We start from the raw sequence: 5,988 nt of genomic DNA, 5'->3' as shown, positions 1-5,988 counted from the left end.
GCTACAGACCATTTCGATACATAAAAAATAATCAATTTGAAAACGCTGTAAAAAATGAGAGGGGTTCAAGAATCCGTTTTCTTTTTATGAGGGTTAAAATCACTTATTTTGGGGGCGAAAAAAGGGAAGAGAGGGATGGGGTTTCTCTCGCTTTTGGCATAGACCCCTCCTCCCCCCAGGCCCAAAAACTATTTTTTAAAGGTATTTTTTATTTTTTAGTAAAAAATCAGTTTTTTATATATAAATTTTTTTTTCTACGTAGTAGCCCAATTTGAAATTTTATAATTCGGTTTTGGATCCAATCCTGGATTCGTCCCTAATTACTTTTATAGTGTACTAGTTTTTTATTATTTTGAAAACAATGTTAGCACCTTGAACATTAAAGATTAATGAGGGAGAGGCGTGCTAATTGAATACATGCTGCTGTGTAAATTTACATATTAGAATATAGAGTACACTTGCAAATTTATTTATTCACAATCACGTGCAATTCACCACAACATGCATTTGTACACATATCCCTACTATATAAAAATGAAAATGTGAAGTTACTGTAAAAAGCAAAGTGAGTGAATCCATTTTATCTCACTGTAGCATTTAATTTTTTTTTTTTCAAGTGAGTGAACAAAAACGATGCCGTTTATCTTAGTATATATTTATTATACACTACCTCCAAATTTACTGCAATACGCAACTTTCCATGTCACAAATCTTATCTCAGTATATTTCTAAAAAATGTAAAGACGTAGTTATAGCTAAAAATTTGTTTCGAGTTTTTTATTATTTTAAGTTTAAAAAATAAAAAATTATGATTGTAATTAGTTATTATATGTAAAAATATATTAGCTTTAAAAAAAATATTAAAAAAATTACTTTTTCTCTAACTCTCCGTGCACGGAGACTTTGTCTCCTTATTATTATTATTATAATTTTTTTTTAATTTATATATATATATATATTATTTATTTATTTATTTTTATTTTTATTTTTATTTTCATAACTTTCTTTTATTTCATTTTTATTAAATTTTGTTGGAAAATTGTGTCAAACTTTATTTTTCGATTTAAAATTTTTTTATTCTTTTCGTGGGAATTTTTAATTTTAATTAAATAATATTTATTTTTAGTTTTAATTATTTCAATTTAATTCCATTTGTCTCACTGTAACATTTTTTAAAAAAAATTCCCCCAGTAGATGAGCAAAAACGACGCCGTTTGTCTTAATATATATTTTATATACAACATGCAACTTTCCACGCCACCAATCTTATCTCTTCACAAAAAAATATTATTTCTAATAGCATTTTTAATTTTTTTTTGAAGTAAGTGAGCAAAAACGACGTCGTTTGTTTTAGTATATATTTTATTATACACTACCTCCAAATTTACTGCAACACGCAACTGTCCATGCCACCAATCTTATCTCAGTATATTTCTAAAAAATGTAAAGACTTAGTTATAGCTAAAAATTTGTTTCGAGTTTTTTATTAATTTAACATAAAAAAAATAAGATGGTGGCAAGCCTCCGTGCACGGTTTCCGTCCATTACTACCGTACTATCCCATATTTCGTAAAAGCGGAGGCTTCCCCATTGCCAACTTTCTTAGTCGTAGAACGGGCTATTGCCTTTGTCTCTTTCCGCCGGGCTCCACTGACGATGGGTATCCTACTCGGCCCGCTTCTTCCTAAAGAAGTCGATAAAGGCTTCTTGAGGATTGTGCCCTTCCCTTCACCGATTTATTCCTTCCTCGAGCAGAGAAGCTTGCATTCAGGAAAGTCTGTCTTCGGTCTTTAGCCAATTCCAGTTCAATCGTAAGATTGAGGTATTCGATCTCTCTCATCTGTATCTGCGTAAAGACCTCGAAATTCTTTTAGATGGGCTGGAACCACACTTATGTCCCGAGATTTTTTTTAAATTTAAAACTTACTTTAAACTTTATTTTTTAATTGAAAATTTTTTTTATTCTTTTTGTGGGAATTTTTAATTTTAATTAAATAATATTTATTTTTAGTTTTAATTATTTCAATTTAATTCCATTTGTCTCACTGTAGCAATTTAAAAAAATTCCCCCCAGTGGGTGAGGGAAAATGACGCTGTTTATCTTAGTATATATTTTATATATAACACGCAACTTTTCATGCCATCAATCTTATCTCTTCACTCAAAAAATATTATTTCTAAATTTTGTTTGAAAATTTATTTTTTCAATTTAAAATTTTACTATAAACTTTATAATTTGAAAAGCCACTTAGAAGTATGTGAACCTCAAGGATATAAGGTGTATCTATATAAAATTTTGTTTAAAAATTGTTTTAAAAGTTTTAAAATTTAAAATTTCGATTCAAAAAAAGCTCTTTTCAAATCAGCTATTCACCAGTCCGAAAGCCCCAGTTCAAATCAATTAACATTAGACAAAATGAAAGAAAAAATAGAGTAGAAAATGGAATTAAAAAATTTAGCAGTATTATCGTTGAAAAACCAAGCCAGTTCATTTTGAATAATATTGTATATATTTTTGGTGTGGCTTGTAGTTATTTTATAGCTTTAAATGAAATTATTTTCTCTTCAATTTACATCTCAGTAATTTCTCATTTTCAAAAACTTAAAACACGTTTTTTTTTTTTAATTCTAAACATTCCACGCTAATAATAACATAATCTATATAAAACTCATACAACGCACGTGTCAAAGACTAGTATCTTATAAAATAGGCACTTCTAGATCTATGTGTTTAGGTAAGTTCAAATTAACAGTGAAATTGAAGCAGAAGTTAGCAACAAACTAATAAGAAGGATAAAAGCTCAAATTCACTTAGTTGTCCGAGTATATTCCTATGTGCTATGTAAAGCTGTAGAAATACAAGTGATGTGTAATTGGGCTTATAAGCATAAAGAAATGTATTAGAAAATTAAGGACCTGAAAGAATTATCAATAATGTTGACTGGGATGCAATTTGGTTAGATGTCTTTCAGCAGCTTTGTAGGTGGTACCATCAAAGAAACATTGGTTAGACAATTCTCCATTGCAGTCGTGGCTATAAAGATCGATTCCCTCGTGACTACTGCCAGCACACCAACATGCCTCGTTGCACCAGAATTTGAAGAACCAATTTTCATTTCTCAAGTTGTACTTGTTGAAGTTCGTTCATTTTAGATCGAGCTTGCTAAAGTTCTATTTGAAGGATAGATATCACTGGAGTAGCATTTGTTGGTTGGTTATGGGTTAGCCTATTACTTGCTTTTAATGTATCTAATGTTTTGCAACCAACAAGACCCCAATTTGTTGTCCCTTCCATTGAGTCGTAAAGTTCAAACTGGGCTTGAACTACAAGAAACAAAAGTATTTTCAAGATTGAATAGATAGGCTAAAAAGGAGAAGAACAAATAGGAGAATCTTTTATTTGTTAATAAAATGGATCCAAGGTTTAGTAATCAATCGATGTAAACACACTACAAATTTTCGACTATAAAATTGTTCAATGAACTTTTATGAAAAGCCAAATATATAATTGTATAGAATAGCACATTTTGCAAAAGAGGATTTCTCTTGTTATTGTTGAAAAATTACACCGATATTGTGCATATTATATTCACAATACATACCATTTATGTTCACAAAATCAAAACGCAATTTTGTCTTACCGAAATGAATTTGGGAAGATGAAACGATAGATTCAATCATTTTCATTCTTTATTTCAAACCTACATGAAATCAAAAGAATGTTATTAATTTTCTGAAATCAAATACGAAGGAAGAAATCAGAAAAAATCAAGGAGAGATACAAGTGGTGTGATTGGCCAATGCGAGTGATGGACACTTTGTCCTTAAGATGAATTTGTCCCGCATCGGTGCAACGATTTTCCGACAATCATCTCCCAAAATATGTAATAGCATATTTTCTTATTTTGAAGATGATTGAATTTGAATTGTTCTTTTTTTAATGTATTTTGATCTTTAGTATTTATTTCTTTAATTTCCTCTCACTGAATTTTGTCCATAGTATTTTCTTGATGGGATCATCATATTTTTCCATCATCGTCTCATAAGTAATATATCATGACTTAATTTTAAGCATGTTTGTCTCATTTAGCCTCCTTTTTTGTGTTTCTTGAAAAGTAAATTATAAGTTTGAATCAAAGTCAAACTTCAATTTAAACCGCACATTCACAATTACTCTCCCCCATTAGTTATTATATTGAATGGGTTAAGTCTAATGCAAATTTTTCTGCGCAAAAAGAATTTTAAGTGCTATAGTAGAGAGAGAAAAATTCCGCAGCACATATATTTGATTTCCCTAATATTTTTCTCGTGTATAAAAGGTGTTCAAACGATCCTCCATTTCATGTCATGTAGTGGAGAGAAAACAAAGACAGATATGAGTCCAAAATAAATTGTAATTCTGTTCACGATCTTATGAATGCAATTCTTGCATTAGAAGTGAACTATCTTAAATCGTGTGATTTTCGTACTTTCTTTTTTCCTATTTTACATCATCATAATAATTTATATAATCGTCTTTTAATCAATAACAAAATAAACTTAAATATTATTTTTTCGACACTAAGAAAGATATCTAGTACCATTCAAATAATAAAAACTTAATGACTTGACAAAATTCTCATTCATATATCCTAACACTTGTGTCATTAAAATATTTTCAAATAAAAATAGTCATAAACTTGTTGAATTTATATCATTACTGATGACATTTTTTGGGGTTTTTTAAGTGTATTGATTTTACCAAACTTATTAAAATATTAAAATTAAATGATAATATTTAATTGAAGAATAGACAACCTAAAAATCTTACAAGCACTAGCCGTCACCAAGTGGAACCGTGTGAAAAAATTGAATATGATTAAGTAAAAGATAATGAAACATTTGGCATCCAAATGGAGACTTTTCAGGATTCTAGAATTCCTTTGAAAAATAATTTATAGTCACACAACGAACATTCTTATTTCAAACGGGGCTTTACCATGTAGAATACAGACCAAGTCGTCTGGTTCGGCCAGCTCGGAACCATGGCAGGCCAATCCTAGCGGAACAGGCCATGCAGGGCTCCACTTATGCATCAATGCTATTAAATTAAGCTCCCATTTTATTTAGATAAAAAATCGAATTTTAGTAAAGTGATATATTATAGGATACACAATTTTTTAACCACACATTCCATCAATTTTTATCAAAATTTAATAAAAATTTAACTTTAATCCCTATCAAAAAAGAACTAGATTTTGATAAAAGTTGATTAAATGTTTTATTAAAATTAATTGTTGACTTTGACTTAAATTTTAATTGTAACTAAGCAAAATAGGGGCTAAATATCAATTAGTCATTTTTCATTCCTCTATTCAGATTATTAGTACGTGGATGTTAAAATTCAAAATAACAAGATGCTTAATAATTCAACTATATTTCTAAAACACCTTTGAACATTCCAGAAATAAATTGAAAAAAAAAAAAGAAAAAAAGAAAAAAAGGAAAGGAACTTAACAAAGGAAAGTACAGGGTCTATTTGATGTGTGTTTCGGTCATCAATTTTGAATTTTGAGTTCATTCTCAATTTTCTATTTTAAGAATTTGCTTTACGATTGCTAAAAACGAATTTGATTTGTCATTTTTAAAAACTATTTATCAAAACTAAAAATTAGAAATCACGTTTGATTTGAAATTTTGAAAATTTGTTTTATGACTTTTTTTTCATGAAATTTGATTAGTAGGTAAAAATAAAACAATTTTATAAAAATATGTTATCAAATAATATATACACTTTAAAATTGGTGAATTTTACAATATTTTTTCTCGCTACAAAAGTAAAATAAAAAAATAAATTTAGTTCAAATATAAAAAATAAAAAAAAATTAATGACAGAGACTGCTAATATTTTTTTATCTTTGTTCATTTAGATATATTTTTTAAAATTTTTATGTAAATAATCATTAAAGTGAATTATTTTTATTTTTTATAATTATAATTTTTTTTAGA

The sequence above is a fragment of the Olea europaea genome, chromosome 19, assembly GCF_002742605.1.
Source record: "Olea europaea var. sylvestris chromosome 19, O_europaea_v1, whole genome shotgun sequence".
Taxonomy (NCBI): domain Eukaryota; kingdom Viridiplantae; phylum Streptophyta; class Magnoliopsida; order Lamiales; family Oleaceae; genus Olea; species Olea europaea.
The sequence above is the reverse complement of the archived record's forward strand: the minus strand, read 5'-3'. Positions refer to the sequence as shown.